Source organism: Oryctolagus cuniculus, chromosome 7, assembly GCF_964237555.1.
Source record: "Oryctolagus cuniculus chromosome 7, mOryCun1.1, whole genome shotgun sequence".
Lineage (NCBI taxonomy): Eukaryota > Metazoa > Chordata > Mammalia > Lagomorpha > Leporidae > Oryctolagus > Oryctolagus cuniculus.
The window spans coordinates 89794358-89821014 of NC_091438.1; the positions used below are offsets into that span (position 1 = coordinate 89794358).

The following is a 26657-nucleotide window of genomic DNA, read 5'->3' on the forward strand; positions in this document are numbered from 1 at the left end:
AGGTCATACAGATGAGGACCAGTTTGAATTTATTTCTGTTGTAACACAGAGCCCTGAAGTACATAAAATAGATGACATCTGGTTTACCACATAAAAACGTCTACGCGATCCAACATGGAATCTCATGCAACTATCCAGGTCCTCCCTTCCAAATTCCCATAGTAATTCAACCTTGAGTGGTAATAGTTTATTAATGACCTTACTTGACTGGGCATGCATGTTTTTTGGAATCCAATTGCCATATAGGAACCATATGGTTGAGCTCTCTTTAGACTTTAGAAAGAGAATTAGTAAAATGAAAACAGAAGTAATATCCCCAGGCGCAGGATTCAATCAGCCAATGATTTCTTTCTTTACTCTGCAGACACTTAGCACTTAGAAGTCCATTAGGATCCTCCTTGCGTGTGTCCACCTCTGGGAAGGGCTGTGAAATGACTGCGAACCACTGAAAAATGCCATGCGCGTTCACCTATCTTCTCCCTTAGCCTTTGAGTCTCTACTGTAGCTTCTCAACGTCAAGTCAGCAAATCCTTCCAGGTCCCTGGATCCTTTTACAGGATCTGTAAAGTCAAATTTATTTTCAAAATAATACCGAGACCTTTTTTTTGGCCGTTTTTACTCTGTTGACATTTACAGTCATGATGGAAAGCACTGGTGTATAAAATTGCTAACATCTTAGCATAAGTTAAGGCAGTGGCACAAAACCACTTTGCAGTATTGTGGTTATGATGTTCTTAACCACCTCACACTTGCAGCAAAACAAAAACAAAAACAGCACAACACTAATAATAACATACCAATTCCAATTAGGAATGTCATTGAAGATGCTAGTGAGCCACAGCACAGTGGGACAACTACAGTTTACAATAAAGTTTAATACTGTGTCGAGAACTGGAAGGGGCTGCTAGGCTGCAACACAAAGAAAATACGAGGAAACAGAAATGTTACTTGCCTAATTTGATCAGTTTAGACTGTATACGTGTGTTGAAATTTTGCATTGTATCTCATAATATGCACATGTTTTACATATTAATCAAAAAATGTTAAAAAGAATGTCTTTTGTAAAGCAATGAAGATTCTTATTTATTTTATGAAACCCAAATCCCTAGATAAACATGTCCACTATTCTGTGTGACAAAACAGAATGTGTGCAAAACCCGCTTGCACTGTATATGGAATAGCACTTGTGAGATCAGCGTTTGAGTTGCAAGCTGAAATAGCTGCTCTTTTCTTGGAATACCATGTTTACTCTAAAATGCAGTTAACAGACACACTACAGTTATTCAAACTTAGGTGCTTTGTTTTAATGTTTGCAACAAAATGGATGCAACTGGAAAACATTATGCTTAGTGAAATAAGCCAGTCCCCAGAAGACAAATACCATATGTTCTCCTTGATCTGGGGTGACTAACAGTGTACCTAAAAGGTAATCTATAGAAGTGAAATTGACACTTTGAGATGTGATGACTTTGAATGGCCCTTGTCTCGATTGCTGAAGAACAATTTTTTTTCATATTATTTGTTGAACTCTGTACTTAGTATAGGGTTAATCTTATATGTATAAAGTTAATTGAAAATAGAACTTAGTAAAAAATAAGAATAGCAATAGGAGATGGAGGAGGAAGAAGTGTGGGAGTGCACGTGGGAGGGAGGGTAGGTTGGGAAGAATCACTATGTTCCTAGATTTATATTTATGAAATCTGTGAAGTTTGTATACCTTAAATAAAAGTTTTCTGGGGAAAAAGCAAAATAAATAAATAAGAAACTAAATAAATAAAACAATGAAATATATTATATACCAACATCCTTTGAGAGGTTTTCAGAATGCTCATGGAAAATCCATATTATGAAAAAACCATGCATGGATTCGGACAACTTTTGCACCAAAAATAAAATTTATCTTTAAATTCCAAAAAAAGAATGAATATGAGCCAATTATGTTGATGAGAACAACCAATAGTATTCATTGTCAAAGATAAAATTCAAACATTCAGATGAAAATTATAACTTAATGAACAATTTGTACCTTTCACTGTGGGCCTCACAGCTTTCCAGTATATATAGACTTTTCTGTTAAACTTGATAGTGATATAAACAGTGATGATTTAAAAAAAACTATTTTATGAGAAATGCTGGCATTTGAAATATCTTCATAATTTAGTGAAACAATATTTTGCAAATTACCAATGTATGATGCTGCAAATCATGCATGCGATGTGTAGATAAAAATTCAATTCAAAATGTAAGATTGATCAATGCATTTTAATGCAGGAGATTTCTAAAAGTTCATTGCTATGGTTTCAGATTCCACCTTGCAACTAATCTTTAATAAGCTATTATTTGTCCAAGTGTTGTCCGATATCAGGGAAGCATATCACATTTATCTGAAAAAGCTCTGAAAATGACCTTCCGTTTCCCAACTAATCTATATACAGAGCTGATTTTCTTCAGATATTTAAAATAAACAATTTATCACAATAAGTTTGATATAGAAATAGATATGAAAATTTAGCTGTCTTCTCAATGCATACATTAAAATATTTTCAAAAATGTTATGGTTTTCACTTTCCAGATTAATCTTTGGTTTTAAAATATTTTATTTTTCATAAAAATGTGTTTTGTACAATGGTTTTGTGATTATTATTTTAAATTGAACTGATAAATATTTTTGAGAGTGAAAAATGGCTCTTAGATTAGAAAAGTTTGAGAAATACTGCTGTTGATGGTAGCACCTTTTGCCTTTCAATCTTTAATAACTGAATCTCGTGAGTAGCTTCATACATGGTTATTTAATAGCTGGAGTATTATGGGTACTGAATATTGCATATAATGCTAGAAGAATCTGACACTTTGATAGAAAATACCTTAATATGCAATATGTGATGGAGTCAATTAAAATGCTATTTAACATTTTTCCCTATCATTACTTGTGGTCTAATAATGCCTGACCCCAAAACAATAAGGAAAGGGACTCTTTGGCCATAATTCATCAAGAAACTCAACTCAACAAACACTGGGAATGTATCATTCACCAGGCACTGAGTTAGGTATTGCTGGTGTTTTAGAGGATACAAAACCAGGTTATTTTTCTTAAAATCCATTCTCTGATGGCGAAACCATTGAACTAACTTGTCTAATGATCAGTTTAGGTATTTTATAATGATTTGTTTGGGTTATGGTGATTTTAATACATTTGAAAATTTTATAAATTTTGATTGACTATCCTTTTATATTTATTCATAACTATATTTTAAGGAATATATGGTACTCAATTCTGTTGTAGGTCCTATAACAAAATTTTGAATGCCTCTTAGTCCCAGAGTGGTGTGGAGAGGAAACATCTGATGGGCTAAAAAGCAGCAAATCAGGGATATGGTGTGGGTAGGGAAATCGAGTCTCTGTTAGCATAATCTATAGCTTAAATTCTCACAGAAACAAAAATTAAATTAAAGTTTGTTTAAACTCTAAATCCTAAGGTGTTTATATTTTTGGAACTATTATTCTGTTTTGTTCTAGCCAATGTCATCTCTCTCCAAAAAGAGAAGCTATCTTCTTGATAACTCTATCCATAGGAAACATTAGAAACCATTCGGAGGACAGAGTCTATTTTCTCAGTTCCACTGAGTAGAGGAGGTAATAAATCTTCTCTTTCCGGGAAAGGCATACCTTTGAGTTATGCTGATGTAATTAATAACATACTGTATCCACGAGCTAAAGCTCCCTAATTATTCCATATATCCTTATTTTATCCACTGTAGGATGTGCCTTTCCTCCTTGCTAACGTCCCTGAAATTGGGCTAAGTTGTTCCATCAATGATATATCATAGCTTCATTGGCAAACTTTTACATTTTCTTTGTAGAGTATAAAATAAACTTGCATATTACTATTGACAGCATCTTAGAGCAAGTGAAATACACTAGCTCAGAATAAAAGAAAAACAAAAAAAGGAACTTGATTCCATAGTCAAGTAGTGAGACCATATTCAGGAGAGAGTAGTCTCTGAGAGGTTTGACTTGGATGGGATGTTACTTTTTTCTGTCCCCTTGGAAAATAATAGATCCATCCATTGAGCAAATAAGATGTTTGAATGTTATTATTTGACTCCTGAAAACTTCAGAGTTTATTATAAAGTTTGAAGTTCAAATAAGTTTTTAAATTGATGTTTCACTAAATAAAATATCGTCCAGGGCAAGCACTTGGTACAGTGTTTAAGTTGCCACTTGGGACCCCTACATCCCTTCTTAAGAGCCTGGTTCAAGTTCTGGGTCTTCTGCTTTTGATCCAGCTTTCTGTTTATGCGCACCCTTGGGGGTGGCAGATGATGGTTCAAAGTATTTGGGCTCCTCTTATTCATATAGGGCACATGGATTGAGTTCCAGGCTCCTGGGTTTGGCCTAGCCCACCCCTGGCTGGATATCTCTGTCTCTTTCTCTCTTTTTCTCTCTCTGCCTTTCAAAGAAAATGAAAACAAATAAATAATTTTTTTTATTTGACAGCTGGAGTCATAGACAGTGAGAGAGAGAGACAGAGAGAAAGGTCTTCCTTCCACTGGTTCACTCCCCAAATGGCCTCTACGGCCAGCGCTGCGCCGATCTGAAGCCAGGAGCCAGGTGCTTCCTCCTGGTCTCCCATGCGGGTGCAGGGGCCCAAGCACTTGGGCCATCTTCCACTGCCTTCTCAGGCCACAGCACAGAGCTGGCCTGGAAGAGGAGCAACCGGGACTAGAACCCAGCACCTATATGGGATACCGGTGCCGCAGGCAGAAGATGAACCAATGAGCCACGGCGCTGGTGCGCCGGCCCCTAAATAAAATTTTTAAAAATGCGGTCAAATAGCAGAGACTTCTATATCAGGTGTGTGTCCTAATCTTTATGCTTAGATATAGTAAACATTTCCTCTGCTTATAATTTAATAAATATATATAAATGCAAACAACAGCATATATAATTTCCTTTTGCACTAACTTTCTTTTCTGAAGGGCCAAGGAAATTAAATGCATGCAAAAACATTTATACACACATTACTATCTGTATACTGGTTAAACAATCAAAAGTACTTCTGCAGATGCATGTTTGAAAATTAAGAGCATTGCCACTTCCTCAGTCAAGACAGTCATGCTGTTCTGGTGGCACATACACATAATGGAAAGAAAATTGCTTTAAATAATCAAAATACACAAAGGCATATTTTTCTGAGTGATTGGAAATAACCCTGACAAATGATTGCATTTGGTAAATTATGAGCTAGCCAACTTACGTCTGCACAAATATAATGAAAAACATTTTTTAAAAATTTAGTAAGCATACAAAGCAAGGCATTCTTTTGGTAATGAATTTCTTTGACAGATAAACCAACAACCATGGAGGACAAGCTTACAAAGGTGCCTTCCTGAGAACTTTTGAGGGTGTGTGTGTGTGTGTGTGTGTACACTCACAAAGGCATATATATAAATAAAAATTCTACAGAATTGTATAAGTGACAGAGATATTCTCTTTTGTTTTCTTCTTTTGTTTTTTTTTTTTTTAATTTTATTTAACTTATACAAGTTTCATGTATTTCATGTGTACAGATTTAGGAACAGAGTGATACTTCCCACCCAACCCTCCCTCCCGTCCACACTCCAACCCTTCTTCCTCCCTCTCCCATTCCAACAACAGAAACATTTTTTTTTTTTTGCCAGGCAGCATTAGATAGTGAGAGAGAGAGAGAGAGAAGAGAGAGAGAGAGAGTTATAGACAGTGACAGACAGAGAGAAAGGTCTTCCTTTTCCATTGGTTCACCCCCCCCAGTGGCTGCAATGGCCGGCGCTGCACCGATCCAAAGCCAGGAGCCGGGTACTTCCTCCTGGTCTCCCATGGGGTGCAGGGACCCAAGTACTTGGGCCACCCTCCACTGCCCTCCCGGGCCACAGCAGAGAGCTGGACAGGAAGAGGAGCAACCGGGACAGAATCCGGCGCCCCAACCGGGACTAGAACCCGGTGTGCTGGCGCCGCTGATGGAGGATTAGCCAAGTGTCGGTGCTGGCCAACAGAAACAGTCTTACAACTAAAAAGAAATATAGAATAAGCCCAATTGTATAAAATAGCTACTTATATTTTGAAAAGAGCATAAACTGTGTGCAACTGAATGCTATGTTAACATGGCTCAAAAATAATTAATATTCCACATGCCTAACTTTGAAAACACAGAGATTACCTGTTAGGTAAACACACAATTGTATTCTCTTCTAACAATATAGACACCACCCCTTAGTTGCACACTTAAACAGCCAACCTATATACAGGATTTGTGCGTGGCTGAGAAAAAGTATTTGAATAGGGCAAAAATAATTTTCTACTCATGGATAACACAGGCCATTTGTTGTCAGACTGCTCTGGGTAGTCAGAGACTGAGCATCCAAAGAAAAAATAGATACTTGAAACAAAAGCCAAGAAAAGATATACATTCATTTAGAATTTTCCAGATTAATGATTTTTAAAGCTAAGCCTAATAAAGTAGGGAGACTGAGCCCTGAATTTGCTACACAGAAAGCAAAGCTATTGTGAGATTGCTGTAGATTTTAGAAATTACCACTCTCTGAGGAACAGCTCTATAACCAGACGGCAATCATCAAGGTCTTGTCAATGGGCTGGCCTTCTAAGACAAGGAATTTGTACGTGCCCTTATGGGGATGAATTGTGCTCACAAGATAAAATAGGACAGGAACAGTGGGTGGAGTGGAGGTGACTTTCTGAGGGGGAAATTCCTTGAATTTTTAAGCATGAATTGTAGGGAGAGCCTGATTGTGATTTACAGCCTTACTCATCTTTGAACAACATTAACTCCCTATTAACTGCCACCCACCTTCCCCTGACAATGACGGAAATAAGAACTTGAAAGAAACCAGAATTACAACAGGCCTCTGATTGAGCAAAATGGTCAGCAGACCAAGTTAAATTGCTGCCACTTGCTTCATCCTCTCAGGTAGCCCCTATTCCTTATCTTCTCTTATAATTTAAGGGTAAACTCCCAGAAAGCTTAAAGCTTCGCTTTAGTTTCAACACTCATACACTCCAGTGAAATTTGCTAAGTCCTTGTTAACTAACCTATGGGAAGAGAAATCTCTCAGCATGAAACCTCTCTCCCGAAAGTCATCAATGACTAATTCGTTGTGACATCCAGTGTTCTCATATTTCATCTTCCTTGTTTGTGTCTCCTTGTTACCTGAGCAGGCCCTCCTTCCAGAAACTTCTCCATCCTTGTTCTCTATGAAAATTTTTGGTTTTCTTTTGAACCATATGACTGCAGTACCTGCTTCCTTCCTTACATTCTCCATATTTGTGACCTATAGGTTTGTTCCTCAGCCCTTCCCCTCCTGTTCTCTGTCTTCCTCAGCAAACTCATCTACTCTTTGGGCCTTGTCTGCTGGTGACCTCCACAGCTCTGTTTTAGGCCCTGTTGGTCCCTCGGAACTTTGTGCAGCCTTCCATCGGTACACTATTCTTCTCTACTTAAGATAGGCCCTGGTACCTCAAAGAACTCTTGGTGTCTAAATTGAATTCAGTATCTTCCCTTTCACATCTCTTCCTAGGCTTCATATTTTTTTTAAATGTCATCACCAAGGTTTGAAACCTTAAAGTCAAGTTTCCTATCTCTTTCTGCAATCATTTACAAAACCGTCAATTCCTCCTCCGAGGTAACTCTGCCATTTATACCTTCGTTTCCATCTCTTTTCTTCCATAGACTATCTCAGTAGCCTTCTAAATGCTCTTTAGACTCTTCTACAGCCAAACAACTTTATATATTGCTGCCAGAAAAGTCTTTTTAAAACACAGCTTTGTTCATGTCTATGTGCATTTCCATATCTAAATTCATTTGCTTCAGGCATTTGCTTCGCCAGTATTTTTCTTGTCCTACAGAAGAAATCTCTTTCTGCATCGCTGTCCTCTTTTTCTTTCCTTGGCGCCCCTATTACATCAACTATTTGAGTCTAACGGGTTTGTCCTCCCATTAGATGATGAGTTCCTTAGGTAAAACTCTTGATATGTTTATCCTCAATTCTCCCAAATAAACTGCAGTATTCGCCATAAAGTAAATACTCAAGAAATCTTTGATTTGGGTTGGGTTGAGTATCACTCTTTTGTTTAAAAATCTTCAACATTTTCCATTTGCCACATGCTACAGACTCTTTTCGCTGACCAACAGGACACTTCACTTTGGGATTTGGGAAAGGTACACAGGAGGACAGCAGGGAAAGAGGACCTAAGAAAAACAAAATTGAGAGAAGCAGCAAGTGGTAGGCGGGAAGCATTCTGTTATCATCTGATTCCTTTGTCTACTGACTACCACTTGCTCCTTGGGACCCAGACATCCACCTACCACAACCACCAGTCTCCAGGAATCTCATGGCACTCAGTGCCCTTGGTAGACCACACCCAGGCCTGTCACTCCCAGTGGATGATGCCCTTTGTCCATTTGTGCCTGATGTCTTCAGGCACAAGAACCAGAATAGTCAGCCAAGTCTAAGAATGCTCCTATTCTGAATGCCAGTGAGATTCTAGACATATTGGGCAGGCAGTCAGACATTTAAGGCCAGGTTCTTTCTTTGCCTCATAACAAACAGGGATGATACGAGTACTTACCAGTGGTTTCCAGGGGATGGCTGCCTTGCATCTGTCGCCCCACTCTGGGGATATCAGTCAACAAAAATCTGGGATGTATAAGGGGGCACCTACTGTGACAACAGTGGACCTAGGCATCCTTATATAGGTTTTGCTCCCATAGTTAAGTAATACATTTATTGTCACTTGCAAAGTGACAGTAGGTGAGTGTGGTGGGTGGGGAGGGGCTAGTCCCAGAGAGATGGTAGGTTTCTTCCCCAAGACTAACTCTTCTGGGTGCTATCTGGGTCTTTTATTTGGTGTGCAGATATTTACCCCCACCCAGCACTGTCCGCAATGTAGAATACAGTGTATTAAAATGTAATAAAAATTCACTTTAGGTGTACTGATATTGGAGAATGTAAACTTGTAGGCTTCGAGGTAATTGTAAGTTCAATCTCTTTATTCACTTCTTTTTGGCATAAGTTAATATCCAAGGGAAACTTTTATAATGAACAATTTTCATTTCTTCAATTATCTCTCATTTTTTCACCCAATTTAATTGCAAATTGTTTTAAGTTAGTTTGCTCTTCCTTTTCTTCATAAGAAAGTACAATGATTTTTACTACTGTGTCATGGCCACCTCTCCCTGGGTCCTCCCTTGGACATCACCAAGGTCAGGGCAGCGGGTACACTTGGCCTTCCTCACCTCCACCTCATACTTTCTCTGTCATCAACCTCTTTTCTTCTTCTGTCTAGTAGAGAGGGATTTGAAAAAAGAGAATATGGGTAAACTAACAACAGGAGTCACTGTGCACTAACTTCCCATGTAGTACCTCTGTCCTCAACGAGTTGTACTATGAAAGTTAACTGTAAAACTTGTCAGTTTGTGTGTGTGTTTGTGTGTGTGTGCAAATTGTTAAAATATTTACTTATATAGAGTGGGTCTTTTGTGTATAAAGTTAGTTGAAGATGAATCTTAATGGAGAATGGGACTGGGAATGAGACAGGGAGGAGGAGGAGGGATGGGAGTGTGAGTGGGATGGCGGGTATGGTGGAAAGAATCACTATATTCCTAAAGTTGTACTTACAAAATTTGTATCCCTTAAATAAAAGGTTTCTTTGGGGAAAAAAGTGAAAATAATAATAATAATAGTGGGAGTGTTGAAGCATAGCAGTTAAAACTTCACACTGGAGTGCCTGTGTGTGAGTTCCCGCTCTGTTTCCAAGTCCAGCTTCTTGCTAACGTGCATCCTAGGAGGCAGCAGGTTCTTGGATCAGATACTCGGGACACCGCCACCCAGATGGGAGCCCTAGATTGAGTTCTGTGCTCTTAGCTTCAGACTGGCTCAGCCCTGACATTTGTAGGCATTTGGGGAATGGACTTACGGGATGGGAACTTTTTTTCTCTGTCTGTCTCTGTCCCTTCCTCTGCCCCACTGTCTTTAAAATAAACTGAAAATAAAAGTTCAAAAAAAAAAAAAAAAAAACAGAAGCATGCCTCATTAATGACATATTTCTTCTCACAACTCCAATTACTTCTGCTTATCTAGTTATCTTCTCTCCTACAAACATGGTCCGATCTCCATTTTCTTAAAAACTTTTTGTCAGGCTGGTGTTGTGGGGTATCTGGTAAAGCCACTGCCTGTGGTGCTGGCAATCCATATGGGCGCTGGTTCGAGTCCTGGCTGCCCCAATTCCGGTCCAGCTCTCTGCTGTGGCCTGGGAAAGTAGTAGAAGATGGCCCAAGTCCTTGGGCTGCTGCACCCACGTGCGAGACCCAGAAGAAGCTCTGGCTCTTGGCTTTGGATCGACACAGCTCCAACTGTTGCAGCCGTCTGGAGAGTGAACCAGCAGACGGAAGACCTCTCTCCCTTTCTCTCTCTCTCTCTGTGCCTCTGCCTCTATGCAACTATGCTTTTCAAATAAAAATAAACAAATCTTAAAAAAAAAAAAAACCTGTTTGTCCTATTTCACCCCTTCCGTATCTGAATAGAGATCCCACGCATTGTTAATTTCAATGATTCTCACCTTCATTCTTCTCATGCCCTTGCAATATGTACTCTGCATCCAGGAATCTATGGAAAAAGTTCTCTGTTGACCTCATTATGGCTGAATCCTCGCTGCTTGCAGTCCTTCTACAGGTCTCATTCTTTTTTTTTTTTTTTTTTGGACAGGCAGAGTGGATAGTGAGAGAGAGAGACAGAGAGAAAGGTCTTCCTTTTGCCGTTGGTTCACCCTCCAATGGCCGCCACGGCTGCCGCGCTGCGGCCAGCACACCGCGCTGATCCGAAGGCAGGAGCCAGGTGCTTCTCCTGGTCTCCCATGGGGTGCAGGGCCCAAGCACTTGGGCCATCCTCCACTGCACTCCCTGGCCACAGCAGAGAGCTGGCCTGGAAGAGGAGCAACCGGGACAGAACCGGCACCCCAACCGGGACTAGAACCCGGGGTGCCAGTGCCACAGGAGGAGGATGGCCCAAGTGCTTGGGCCCTGCACCCGCATGGGAGACCAGGAGGAAGCATCTGGCTCCTGGCTTCGGATCGGCACAGCACCGGCCGTAGTGGCCATTTTGGGGGTGAACCAAAGGAAGGAAGCCCTTTCCCTCTGTCTTTCTCTCTCTCTCTCTCTCACTGTCTAACTCTGCCTGTCCAAAAAAAAAAAAAAAAAAAAAAGAAAGCCACCTCCACCTCCTACAATGCTAGCATCCCACGTGGGTCCCTTTTGAGTCCCAGCTGCTTCCCTTCTGATCCATCGCCTTGCTAATGTGCCTGGGAAAGCAGTGGAAAATGACCCCAAGTTGGATCCCTACTACCCATGTGGGAGACCCAGATGGAGTTCCTAGATTTGACTTCAGCTTGGCCCAGCCCTGGCTGTTGTGTTGTTACATTTGCGGGGGAGAGAGGGTAAACCAACGATGGAAGATCTGTGTCTCTCCCTCTCTTTCTGTAACTGTTTTTGGATAGGCAGAGTGTCAGAGAGAGAGAAGTTGGAGACACACACACACACACAGATCTTCTATCTGTTGGTCCACTCTCCAAATGCCGGTAACACCCAGGTCTGGATCTGGCCAAAGCCAGGAGTCAGGAATTCCATCCAGGTCTCTCATATGGATGGCAATGGCCCATGCACTCGAGCCATCATCTGCTGCTTTCCCAGGTACATTAGCTGGGAGCAGGATTGGAAGCAGAGCAATGCAACTCAAACCAATGCTCTCATAAGGGATGCCAGTATTGCAGGTGGCAGCTTAACTTGGGGCACCACAATGCTGGCCCTTAGATGCATTTTTTTTAATGCATACATATTTTGGTAATTTCTTTTTAGCTTATTTTTGGTTTTGTTTTCTGATCATGGGTGTCTTATAATGATAGAGCTGTGAGAACAAATTTGAGCTCAGGATACTCGCAGTTCACCAATGCCCCAAACTTCTGTGTTGTACATTATGAAGATACTCTGTGTTCTTTCTTAGGTTTTCTCACCCCTTCCTATGTATTTTTCATATGCAAGATAAAAGAACGATGACTGCTTTAAGAGGGAAGTTGGAACCTAGCTGGTATATGAGTGTTTTTACTGTCACTTTCCATCATTGAACATACACATACCCTATATCTATAGGAAGTTTTTGGCAGTAGATTCTTTGAACACATTTTTATGAAGAAGAGACCATGCGCTATAGTTGGTGTTCCCCAGCCTGACATTTTGTCAGCACTTAGGTAGATGCCTGCCTACTCTGGGGGAGGCATAGTGGTGTGAAATGTCTTGTCTCCATCTGTATGCTATGCCCACGTTTCTTCCTTGAGAAACGACTATTCTTACAGATAAAGGCTTTCTGTATGGCAGTCTTGTCTATTCTGGTAGAACTTTGGGGCCTGCCTGTTTCACGTAGCCTTTACAACCTCCATTCAACCCTGGGGGAAGTGGCAACACCCTTCATCTTACAGGAGAATGGGGTTAAAGCAAGCTAGTCTCCCAAAAGGGCTGTGAGGGCTGCATCTATGGAGGGCCACGCATTCCAGTTTCTGTGCTGTGTGCTTCCCCAAGGTAATAACAGCTAACAGCACTTATTTCCTGGATACACTGAGTTGGGTTCCTTCCTAAGACAATTCCTGGGAGAAAAGAGAGGTGCCCACTTTGGGGACTGTGTCTATCCTGCTTATAATCATGTCCTCTGCTTTGCAGGTTCTGATAGAATTAGGCGTGCTATAAATATTTGTAAAGTTGAAGTGCTTTGAACGGTTGGCAAGAAAGCAGATAGCAATGTTAGTAGTAGATTTTTCTGAAGGAAGCACCAACTATTCCTGGGGTTGTGATTTAGGGAGATTTTTTTTTCCCCTTGGGGCATTGTCAAGGTGGTTGGCAATTTGGTTGAAGCTGATCTCTGCTTAGAGATTCAGAGGTCAGAATGGAAAATCTCACCTCAGGACATTTGAGGATGAGGTACTTTCACAAAGAAATCAATCCTTTTCCTGAGGCCTCTGGACCTGGTTGCTGCTGCCCGCCAGATACTAAATTCAGTAGGCAAGTAGGCAATCCAGTTGTGACCATTGCTTTGGTCCTCCTCGGATTTAATGATAAATTTACCTTGTTTGAATGCAGTTTTGCCCAATTTGAAATATGACCAGTTTGGATAATTACATGTAATGTCAAATAGAAATATCCAAGAACTGTTATAATTTTTCCTGACATCAAATAGTTAGAAACCAGTGCTATAGTAATGTTTATTGTGCCCTCAACAGTTTTTTAAAAACCCAAAACATTTTATTTTAATCAAGAAGAAAACAAGGTATGTCACCGATGAAAATGACATACATATTTTTGTGCTTATTATTTAAAGAAAGGAGAAACATCTGAAATCTGTTTGCTAACTACAGTATAATACAAATTAGCCTGCAGGCACTGTGTGTGCTGTACCCTGTCTGCTTGCCAGCCCTGCTTAGTCCCAACATATTAATGAGCAAGTGCAAGTATTTGAACAATCAGCATTTCCGCATTTGCATGCAAACTCTCATGCTGTGTAATTATACACAGAGCTGGCACTCAAATTAATTAAAGCTGATTTCTCTGTGACTGCAAACTGGTCATATCCTCGGCTTTGCCTTCCTATGAAGTCATCACTCCACATTCAACGTGACACTTCTGTCCCCGGCTTTCTTAGTAATGCTAATATTCGACAATTGTGACTCCAGCAATATTTTAGACAGCAGCTGACAATGGCTGGGTATTCTTGTGCTTTTGCTCTCCCCTTATTTCCCCCTCTTCTGCTATAAAGATAAAGAAAAGCTTTTGAGCACTTGCTTTGTAATTATCTCCCATAATAATGCAAACAAATCACATATATTGTTTCAGTGGGTTTCCTCCCCTCCTTTCCGACTCCACCCACTTGATTAGAGCTTACAAACAATTCATCAAACTTAAAAAAAAATTGTTTATTTGATGCTAACAAACAATTAGTTTTGATGGTCTTAGTCTTAATTTTGCAAAGGCTTTAACAAATGGAGTTTTATTTTAAGAGACAAGGATCTCATCATTCAAGATCAGGGAGATGAGGAGAGAGAGAAGAGCATCCAGGACCTCGAGGTTGGGGTAAAACTTTGGGAGTCCTCATCAAACAGAACAGAATGGAAGCCGAGACCATTACTTGTCAAAGAGATAGGTACACATCAACTTCCGCTACAAGAGGCTTTCCTCGGCTCACCTGCAATCCCATCACCTCCTCTGGCTGCTCAGTTCCTCTGAAGAAATGGTTTCTCTGATCATTCTTTCGGGAAAAAAAAAAAGAAAAAAAAAAAAAAACCTCTTCTATTCAGTTATCATCATGATTCCCTTCTCAATATTTTAAGTCTCTGCAAATAGGTGGTGGCTTCTAAGCCATCACCATGTAAGTTCTCTGAAGAGGAGCTGTCTTGAGACAGTTTTCTGAAACCATTCCTTCCACTCAACTGCAGCCCACCATCTTCCTGATTTTTTGGCATCCAATTAGCCAGATCCCTTAACAGACAGCTATTGCAGGGAAAGTATATCTCTTTGTAAAGCAGGCACCAGACAGTGCTAACTCCCAAGTTCAAGATCTTGAAATTTGCTTTCAAGATTGCCCTAGTCATCTACATTTGAAAGGAAAGATCAGGAGGAAATATATAATCTGTCTCTAACGATCAAACCAAGAGATATAATTGCCCTTACCTTATCAGGAGTAATTCTGGGTCCACACAACACACAGTTATCAAGCTGCCTTCAAATTCCAATTGGCATGCAAGTAAAAAAGGAGTGTTGAGCCGTTCCGGGAGAGACTGCTGGGGAGAGCAGTCACAACACTATTATGATCTGAAGCTTGCTCTTCTGTCTTGTCATGACTTTCCTACACAGACAGGTGTCATATTGGCATGAATTCCATTGCCACGTACCTTTTAAGAGGTGGGCGTGGCTGTGATCATGTAGCCAGTTCCACCTGTCTCTAAACCCTCATAACCTCCATTGCTTTCAATATTTCGGTCAGGTACCCAATGACTTCATGAGTTACCCACGCACTGGGTCCGACTAACTGAGGTGTGGGAACAGTATCGAGTTAAGCAGCACCGTCATTGTAGTACACAATGCTCATTGCTACTGGCAAATACCTAGTTGCTGAATCAGGATTGGGCTGCAGAGAGCAGGACCGGGCAGTTCTACCGCTTTCTGTTTGTTTCCTTTTTAGAAACCATACTGTTCTAATTAACCAGTTAGCAAAAGTAGGTTCTTTTTGATGTTCATTCCTTAAGCATATAGCCTTCTTTAAGCATAGAGATTATTGTATATGAACATTTTTTAAAAGCAAGTGTTTGCAAAACAAAAGGCAAAGAAAATAAAAGTTCTTCAAATATTTAACATGAACATAACATTTTGCTCTTAATATTTGTGATAGCGAATCAAATACATCTCTAAGTTATGATTCTTTTACTTTTTCATAACAGAAAAGGTTAATAGGAGTAGTAGTCTGTAAACTTCTAAAGGACAGGGAATCCTGCTGGCACTCAATAACTACTTGCTTTATTTCATTGTTGATAATGGTATTTGAAAAGTGGCTGGCTACATCTCTCTCTATAGGCATATATGTAAATAGAATTCAAGTATTGAAGAGGCAAGACAAGATTTTACAAACATGTCAAAATTACATTGAGGGGACTTCAAAAATTTTGGAAAAATTTAGCTTAAAGATTTTGGTGCAAAAATCTTTGAAATCTAACTATATTTTTTTCTTAATATTATTTAAGATACTCTTATAGGGGCCAATGTTGTAGCGTAGTGAGTGAAGCCACCACCTACAATGATGGAATCCCATATGGGCGCCGGTTTGAGTCCCAGCCACTCCACTTCCAATCCAGCTCCTTGCTAATGGCCTGGGAAAGCAGTGGAAGACAGCCCAAGTGCTTGGGCCTCTACATCCTGTGGGAGATGTGGCGGAGGCTCCTGGCTCCTGGCTTCGGCCTGGCCCAGACCAGGCCATTGTGGCCATTTGGGAAGTGAGCCAGTGGATAGAAGCTCTCTCTCTCTCTCTCTCCCTCTGTCCCTTCTTCTTTCTGTGTAACTCTTTCTAATAAATAAATAAGTCTTCTGGGGAAAAAAAAGATATTTTTATTGTACTTAGTATTTTCCAGGAACTTTTTGAAGTACATTATATTATTTCTCTTTCATTAAGTATAACGGTATCAGAATCTCAGTAGATGTAAAGGGTATGTCTTTGACATAATTTCAATGCACTTTGTTAATTTACTCTGGTGGGCTTTTAATTTTCTCAGACCATTGATTCCATAGTGTCATTTAAATCAATCTCAAAAAGTGCTTTTAATCTCAAACACCAAAGTTTCACCCAATTTCCTACTGAAATCAGGGATTTCTTATACAGATAACACTGTCTTTGTTTCAACTTGCCCACCATCTAGTACAAAATTGGCATATAGTGGTACTCAATGAATATTTGTTAAGTAAAGGTTTAGAGGTGTGTTTATAAGTATGTCTGTGAAAGCTGTAAATGATATAAATCAACTAAACTATAAACTCTTGAAGGTTTCCTTTGCTTGTAAGGTTTATGAATGGCATACACATGAACATGGACAGTAATAATTTGCTAAACAAATTAAAATCAAATAACTTTGGAGAGAATACATTACTATCTTTGAGATGATTTGTTCTCATTTCAAATAGAGAGATTCCTTGTTTTTGACCAGCACCTTCCAGAAGTGTCTATTTTTGGGCATGATTTTTTTCTGAAGCTTCTGAGGATAACTTTAATCCCTATTCCACATGAAAGTTATTCAACTATTTGAAAAACGGCTATCATTTTTCCCTAAGTCTACTCTTTTTTCAAACTGAGCATTCCTTTAATCATTATAATATGATATGGCTTTTAAGGCCTATCACCACATTGGATGGATGCCAGTTTGTCCGTGGCTGTCCTCAATGTGGCAGTCAGAGTTGAATGTATTACTTGCAATGTGGTCTAATTATGCAAAATACATGGGTAGTGTTCTGGACTTTCTTTCTAATCATTTAAAATTTTACAGAGGCAGGAAATGCAGTCTGAGGAGGGGCTGGCATCATTATCATATTCTTAGTTCCTAAACTTTTATGGAGCTAAGATATCTAAATCTTTTTGTACCAAATTCTGTTTAATCAAATCTCTTACTGATGTCCTACATGAATATATTATATTCATCCATAGGGGAGGTCATCTTTGGTATCAGCCTGTTGTTCTAATTATTTGTGACATGTTTGAATCCTGACTTTGCTATCCAATGTCTTGATTACTATATATCATTTTGTGCCATTCTTTAAAAGACATCTGAGTGGCTACTATGGACATGCATTCTGTCAGGCAGTAATGATACCAAGAGCAGCCAAAACAGTCCACGGTCCCTTTTGTGAAAGAGCACACAACAGAGAAGGGAGCCTGCTAATATAACCACTGTGCCCTCCATGTTTTCTTTCAGATCACTGGCCAAAAAAAAAAAAAAAGAAAGAAAAAGTGCCAGTGCATGTCTCAAGCACCTCTCATCCATCTTAGGTAACGAGAATAAAACATAACACCTATCATGTTTTTGAGTACTCATTTCATGGTAGGTCAAAAGAACTTTATGTATATCACGTCATTTAAGAAGCACAACTTCCCTTTTCACATAGTTGTAATTCTTCATTACAGCTGGAGGAATTAAGGTCCAGGAAGTCTATGTAACTTTCATTAATTTGCATGGCTAATAAGTTTTAGGGCTTTAATTTAAAACCCTAAGGCTGTCTGACTCCAAAGTCCATTCTTAGTCATTTTTAAGGAAATAATTTTACCATTTTGGAAATTTTCTAACCATACTTAAAAACTAGCTCCAACTTATCTTCTGGGAACATACGAATATTTTGATTAAAAGAATCATCCAAATCCAGTTATCCTCTCTTTTGAAGAGTAAAAGTAAATTAGTTTACTTGAGGCGGCTTTGTTCTTAGTGAACCCATACTGATTCTTAATAGTCATTGCCATCTTTTCAAAATGCTCACTTTTACTTTAATAATTCTGTCTACATTTTGCTGGGGCCTGATGTCAAACTCATTGGTTTGAAGTTCTCAGAATCTATTTTTCATTCCTAGTAAAACCAGATCAGCATCGATTCATCTCTAGTCTTCCCATCTCTGCCATATTCTCCACAATACTGCAAAAATGATGGACAGAGGTTCCACTAACAAATCTGAAGCTTTTTCTTTCCTGAACACACAGGAATTTAATTTATATAGCTATCGGCTTCACCTTCTTGGAGTTCACTTCCTGTAATGGGACTTATTCTTAGAAGCAAAGTGAAGATTGAACAGCTTTGCACGAAGACACATTTGAAAATATTTGTTGCAAAAACAAACAAAAAACAATAACAACAAAACCCTACATGATGGGGAGTGGGGAGGGGGCAAAATGCTATTTTGTAAAAAGAGAAAACAAACCACTCACTACTCTTGCCTTCTCGGAGGAACAACACTTAATATCACCCATGAATGGTTCTTTTGTTAAGGAAAACAGCCAGCTAATTCCGGATGAGACACTCGGATTGAGAAAGCCAGAGTCTCTGGGCCTGACCTGGTGAGCAGCACCGGAAGAAGACAGAGCCAACATTCTCTACAATAAATCACAACCAACCTGTGAGTCTGGGGAAAAAGACTTGGAAATGGGAAGACTGGAGGAGCTGCAATAAGTGCAGTGGCGCGAGGCGTTGCCCAGGATCGTGGCCCGGGGCCCAGACCACAGCAGAGGGATGGAGCCAGGGCGAACTGCTCAAGCAACCCACACTTGAGTCTCAGAGCGCAGCTGCTGCGTTTCAGCCCTGTGCAATCGCAACAGCAGACACGGTGCCTGCCTTCACAATACGAGTGTGGCAATGGATCCCACATACGCTCAGAGGAGGAAATAGCTTCTGTCTGGTAAAGTTTATTATTCCAGTTTGATCAGGTATTAGAAAATAATAAGGTCTTTTTGTTCTTATGCTATTCTATTACCGTGACTTTTCTCTAATTGTACTTTCTACTTTTGTTATACTGCATTTAAAATCATTATTTGATTATTTTTCATTTTATTTCAATGGCAGAGAGACAGAAAGAAAGAGACAAATGGACTAAGTGAGATCTTCCATCTACTGGTTCGCTCCTCAATTGTGTGAAACAGCCATGACTGGGCCAGGCCGAAGCCAGGATCCTGAAACAGTCTGGGTCTCCCATGTGGGTGGCAGGGATTCAAGTATTTGAACCATCGTCTTCCCCTCCAGGATTAACAGGAAGCTAAAGCAGAAGCAGAGGAGCCAGGACTTGAAACAGGAACTGCGATATAGGATGCTGGCACCCCAAGCAGCAACTTCATCATTGTGCCAAACTCCTGTGTTCCTACTGTACTGTATTTTAGAAAGTCTATTAATTCTTTCATAGAATAGTCTATCTTTTTATTACATAGAAAAGGCATATGTTGTTTCTGGTAGGCAAGCACAGAATGAAATGACATAGTATGTGTCAAGAGACCACAAAGTTCCCCAGTGAAATTAAAAGGTATTTTACCCTGTCTAGAAGAGACTAAAGCATCAGTTTCACATTAATTTCATAGGAATAATCACAGAATTGTAAAGGATTTTGGAGACAACTTTTTTCCAAAAGAATGTTGTGATACACACTGATGTTACTTTCGACCTTCTTATTTATTAATAAAAATAAGCAATTCCAATAGCAATATACGATAATGTATGGGTTATTATTAAATGAGATGTCTGTGTATACAGTGTATATGTATTTAAGGGTCACAGTTTAAGAAAATTTAAGATTCACAGTTTTGATCAATGACTGAAAGTCAAAATGTATTGCTGAGAATGATTCTCTCTGGTAATAAGCAGTATTGTAAGCATCAGCACAGTAGTATTATGCTAATTCATTATGGCTGGAAGATGAACCTCACTGAAAAATTCAAGAAACTGAATACTGAACAGTTAGTTGCAGAAGGGCAATTATGAGACCTGGTCTGGTTTCATTATCCAAGATGAGTGGGAATAAAATGCAAAACTGAAACATAAATGATGCAAGGCATATTAGCTTTGAGATTTCCTTTTTGTTTTAATTATCTAAGTTTTCATTAATAAGTGCTTTGAAATATATGATCCTTTTTTTGATGCTGAGTATTTCAAAAAAATCATACATGGGCTTATACTACATTATATTATAATGATTCTAATAGCTAACCTTTATAACTATATGCCTAGTATTGGGCTAAGCATTTAACACACATTATCCTATTTGTTACTAACCACAGCTCTTACGAAGTAGATAGCTTTATCAGCGAAGAAAACTGAGGTATAACTTGTCCAAGGTCATACTGCTAGGAAATAATTAAGCCAGAATTCAAATTTAGATAGAATCTGGATATCATATAACCTCTATTCATTTATTTGGTATCTACTAGATTATTCTTTTTGGACCAACTATGTCCTGTGGAAAGCACTTCCCTTGTGAAGGAGAGACTTAGCTTTCTAATTTATTTTGTATTTTTAAACAATCTTTAATGTTCTAAACAAAGTGAAGGCAAAATAAACTTGTATCATTTAGGACTCAGCTCAAGAGTCAATGTACTTATGGAACTTACACAGATTTCACTGGGCAGAGCTTACTGTTTTCCTTTGTAGCCCTATAACCTGTACAGGCGCACATATGTGCCTGTAATATCCATTTTTTTACATATCTACTTATCTTCCAGGGCCTAGCTTGGTGTCTGGAACACAGTAAATGTTAAAGAACATTTGCAGAATAAATCAATAACCAGGGAACATCCTTATCTTTTCTGCATCACTTTTCTACATGTAATTTCCCTGCCAGGCACCAATTTGTCTCCCGCTGGGGTAAAGCACAGTACTGCCTTCTCTAGACTTTGAATTAATGTTTTTCATGTTTACTAAACTAAAGTGGTAAAGAAACATGCTCCATGCTCTGCTCAAGCATGGAGGATTCATTTTTTAAACTTTATTTATTTACTTAAGAGGCAGAGAGAGAGTGAGAGAGGGAAAGAGCACTCTCATCTGCTGGTTCATTCCTCAAAGGCCCTCAATGGCAGGGTTAACTCAGGATGAAGGTGGGAGCCGGAAACTTAATCCAGGTTTCCCACATGGGTGACAGGGACCCATCCACGTGGGCCATCACCAGCTGATTCACAGGATGTGTATTAGCAGGAAGCTCTTTAGGAGTGAAGCTGGTACTCAGACTCAGGCACTGTGATGTGGGTTGCAGGGATCCCAATTGGCATCTTAATCCCTAAGCCAAGCATATGCCGCAAATGAAGATTTTTTTAAAATAAATAAATGAATTAAAAATGCTAAACCCACAAGCTTTGTGTTGGACTGCTTTAAAGAGAAGTTGTCCAGACTCTCTCCACATTGCTTGAGTTAGAGATGCCTCAATGCTCTTATAAAATGCTTATTGCTAAACATTCTGGGGACTGACACTCTGGTGTTGAGGGTAAAGCTGCTGCCTACGATGCTGGTGTCCAGTAAGGGCACCGGTTTGAGTCCTGGCTGCTCCACTTCCAACCCAGCTCCCTGCTAATGCAGGGAAAACACTGGAGGATGACCAAGCGCTTGGGCCCCTACACCTATGTGGGAGACCTGAAGCAGCTCCTGGCTCCTGGCTTTGGACCAATCCAGCTCCAGCCATTGCAGCGATTTGGGGAGTGAACCAGCAAATGGAAGATATCTCTTTCTCTCTCTTTAACTCTGCCTTTCAAGTAAATAAATAAACTTTTTTTTTAAAAGAAAACCATCTGACCCATAATATAAACAGAGAAGGAAGTTACACTGCTGTCATATCAATGCTGTCCACCTGGAAGAAGCTCCTGGTTCCTGGCTTTGGATCGGTGCAGCTCTAGCTGCTGCGGCCATCTGGGGAGTGAACCAGTGGATGGAAGACCTCTCTTTCTCTCTGCCTCTGCCTCTGCCTCTGCCTGTCTGTAACTCTACCTTTCAGATAAATAAATAAATCCTTAAAAAAAAAAAAAAAAGATGTGCTTAGGATGCCTGCATCTCTTCTTGGAGTGCCTAATTTGGAGTCCTGGCTCTGCTCTGGATTCAACACCCTAGTAAGGTGCACCATGGGAGGCTACAGGTTATGGCTCAAGTATGTCATTCTCTGCCACTTACATAGGAGACCTGCATTGAATGCTTGGCTCTAAGTTTCAACCTGCCCGGTCTCAGCTATTGTGGACATCTGGGGAGAGAACCAGTGGATGGGAGATCTTTGTCTGTCTCCAAAAATAATCAACTAGAAAAACAAACAAACCAAAAATACCCACAAGTGCCTAAGAAGGCCAAACAAGTAATAAGAATGAGTGAGGAGACTGAGGATAAGGAAATTTTCAGGAGGGGCACTATGTTGTCAGGGGAGATAGGTGCCCTGTGCAGTAGTTCTAGAAGTTTTAACTTTCTAGATATGTCAAGTTTTTACATAACGTCTCTTGTTTTACATAAAGTCTCATGTAATTTAATGTTTTGTTAAATATTATTCTGGAACAAAATGCCAGAATATCACTTTATAACACCTGATTTAACACTCTACTCTATAAAATTACTTGATAATACTTGCCCAGACTTCCTCTAAAATTATTAGAAAGACCAAATCATCTTGTAGATAGACACAAAATTACCATGTGTTATAGCAAAGTAAATAGCATCTATATTATTAATAATTTCACCAATTCTCATCTTCCCAGCAAGCCTATTCGTGTCTTGCTTACTCTTCCTCACCTATATTTTTCATATACAATGTCCTGAATTTGTCAAATACCACCGGGTGAAGATTGGTTGGCACTTCTGTTATCCAACATAATTCAATCTCTTTGAGTAACTGGATCTCTTCTTGGCAGGAGGATGAGTATAAACACTTTTAGAATACATTATTCAATTTGATTTTAAATAAACACACACAGGCACACATATATGTGGAGGCTGAGGCAAAATGGCTTTTCATGAAAAAAATATATATGTAGCAGCCATTTTGCCTCATTCTCTGTAATTTTTGATCATCAAAAATCTTGAAAAGAAAACCAAGAGTAGACATTACCCAGGCGTATTGGTATGTACAATCAAAATATTCTTTATTCTTAAATTATTATTTCTTTTCTACAAAGTAGAGATTCTCACGTCCTTACAGAGTTTTTGGCTAATGCTTTGTTTATCCTTGCTCAATCTGTAGGCTAAAAAAAAACCAAGCAGAACTGATATCAATGAATTCTCAAGATGGGCCCTAGAACCAAAGAATAACAATTAGCTATTGGCAGGGCTCCCCAGCTGAAGGTGCAGAATCCCTTTCTTTCCCAGGAAGCCTGTAAGCAGCACGCAGCTCATTTGTCTTAGATGACGGTAGTACGCTTCTCCCCCACAGCCGCACACGTGTTTGTGCTGGTGGGCAGGACTACACAGTTTTCGCAGAAGGCATTCAGATTCTCTGTGGCATGTGTACGCTTTTAAGAAACCCAAACTCTCATAAGAATCTCATAAATTTTACCTCGCTGCTGATTGGAACTTCTTCAGAAGCAACACTGTGACAACCAGGTCTTCTTTAAGTGCTTCTGAGAAGGCTTGATATTTCAGCAGCTGTAGCCGAGGCTTCCACTGCAGGCAGCCCAATAAGGTTTAGATTAAAAACGGGAAATAAGCCTCCTGAAGTAGAATTCTGAATGTACCTACCAGCAAGAGTGAAATGAATCACATGTTTCCTGTCGGTGACATTTTGCTCTGTGACTTAAGGAATCTCAGCAGGAAAGGGGTAGGTTTGCCTAGAAAGGAGAGTAGGAAGAATTTACAAAGAAATGAGAAATCTGAAAAAGAGGAAAGCGAGTTGCCAATTCTGGGCTTTTTAACTAGGAATATTTTTTAAAAGGGCCCTCTGTTTAGAGAGCCAAAACCAGCTCTGTGACTTTCTGGAGATGGTCCTGCCGCTCTACCTCCTCCTCCGCCTGAAGATAGCCCTGCATTTCAAGAAGAAGAGAAGAAGGTAGAGACTGAAATTTACATTCCGAATGATGCTGAAAATGAAGATCAAGTTGATGGCATCTGCTATGGACAGTGTGCGCTACACTGAGAAAGAATTGGGAGTACAATGGGTTTTTACAGAGCACATAAACATGTGTGCTATCTTTTAATTCCTTTTATCCATGAACTTCTTTTTTATGTTCACTTATATTCCAGTCCTACTCTGTATCAAATAATTTCCCTGTCTCTCTGCTCTCCTATTCCTGTAAGCTGGAGTCAAAGAAAAACTTTGAGGAAGTGAGAGGAGCTTCAGGTATGGGAATGCAAGACATAGCAACAGAGACTGAGTTTCAGGCTACAGGAGGGAGATCACATCTAGAGATTGGCTCTTATCAGGGAAATAAAGGGCATTGTGTTCATGACAACACCAGAAGGACTTTCCTTAAGAGAGTTGCAAAATCACCATCTGATGAAACTCCAGGGAATCTCTTCGATCAAACCAGAAATGCTTACTTAGCCCAAGTCTCCAACACACTGGCTCCTGCTTGCCTTTGGGTGACCTTTCCCCACATTCCACTCCTGGGAGCCTGAAATTCTATTGCTCCATTCTGTCACCCACACAGCCCCTCTACAGCCACGTCCGCAGGTGGGAAGGATGGGACGACATAACAGACGTGTTTGGGTGTGGTGTGGCTTTGGTCATATTGTCAAAGGGTCAGCATCATTTGTTTCTGACTTTTTCACTGACATCTCAAAATGAGAGTTGTGGGATATGATTTGAAAATCTTGGGGCTCATATAATTCCCCCCCCCTTTTTAAAAACATATCTGTTGGTTGAGTTTCTTTTCCTAGTTAGATTCTTCTGCCACAGGCTGTGGAACTTCTCAAGGGAACAGCCTGTATCTTACATTTCTGAAATCCAGAAGCATCTTAAATATAATAGGTATGCAGCAAATCTATGCTGAATAGAGGAATACATCTTTATAAAATCTCCTATTCTTTTTGATGCTCATTAGTCTGCTTACAGGTCAGAGAGAGGGAAAGAATAATGACAACCTAGGGAAAGAAACTGTAAGGACTTAAAGTGCAAAATTTCCCGAATCAGAGTAAAACTCCCGAGAAGAGGAAGACTTAAAATACTATTTTTTAGTAACAGTATTAGCAAAGTGTATTTCTATTACATTGGAAGAAATATTTCATAACATTCTGTATAAGACAATAGTTTTCTCCTTAGGGGTTACAAATTCTCTCAGGAATGCAAGGAGAACTACAAACTCCTGAGAAAAATGCACGTTCATGTCTACTGAGGTAACAAAGAAAGAAAAAAAAAAAACCAAAAGCCAAAAAATAAAAAACCACCCAACCTTGTCATGTACGAAACACATTCATCGGCAAACCTGTACTCCAGGTTAGGAACTTTCATAAAGGCAAAGCCCTGGAAGGTGACCTTCAAGGTCTAGAAGAGGGCTTTTAAGAAAAGGCTTATTTTCAGGTTCAGAACAATAGGCGTCTATACAGCATAATCACAGATTCCAGCCATTCCAAAAGCCTGAATTGGAAGAAACAAATATGTGCATGGAACTGCTTCCTGCCTCCTCCCCGTGGAGGTGAAGGAATGTTCATGGGCGCCCCACAGGGTAGAAGAGCTGAAAGGCACTTGTTGAAGCCAGATGACATACTGCCTTGTCCCCGTGTCCCCAGAGTCACACACAGTGGGTTCACTGTGGGGCAACCTGTGGCATCTGTTCCCCTGGAGCTTCATGGAAAGCTTCAGCTATTTTGAAAGACAAATGAAATTGAAAGAGAGATGACTGCCATTTATCGCTCTCTGATTCTTTAGAATGTCTTTCCACAGACCTAGCATTTAGGCCAATTCCTAGTGATTCCCAGAGCTTTGAAGGCCAGGGAAGAACTTGTCCAAGCAGCGCTCTGCATCTCAGTTGTGCGTGCTCACCCTTCACCTCCTCTCTCCCAGAAACTCTTCCTTTCTCCGAGAGCTTCCTTCTCGAAATGGCAGAAAGAAAATTCCATTGAGCTTTCCAACTGGGCCCCTGTCAGGTTACCAAAGTAGAATCTGGAAGGTTGCTTTTGAAAATGCTTTTGTAGCCAAACAGATGTATTTCTAAATTTTACTGCACTTCATTCACCGGCTTCTCCTCCACTATATTTAGGATTCATTGCTCATTTTCTTATCATTTTCCATTTCATTGCTTTTGTTTCACATCTGAGTAACTGTAGGTCAAATGCACTCCAGGCTATTCTGTTAAAGACATGTTAAAATCAAATAGAAACTGTATCATTAACAATATGAATCATCTGGTTTTTTTTTTTTTTAAACAGGAAAGTAAACAAGTGTTTGGTGAAGCCCCACCTGCTTTGCTGCTGTTGTGGTGCTGTGGGTATCATGAGGAAAACAATTCCCCCTTCTCAATGCTGAACTAAAATTAGGCTCCACCTGCAAGATGTTAATGAAAACTCACACAGCTGCATTCCAGAAACAAGTTCCCCAGATTGCCTTTGGAAAGCTCTGTGTAAAGCAAACTTCTGAGCTCTTTGCCTAATTTCCAAAATATAGTATTAAT

The 26657-nt window shown here is 39.9% G+C and overlaps 1 protein-coding gene across 2 annotated transcripts in view; it reads right to left on the minus strand.

Moving 5' to 3' along the window:
* ADGRL2 (adhesion G protein-coupled receptor L2) overlaps positions 1-26657 on the minus strand; it is a 695256-nt gene that overhangs the window by 280315 nt on the left and 388284 nt on the right. The gene's annotated exons all lie outside the window — the stretch shown is intronic.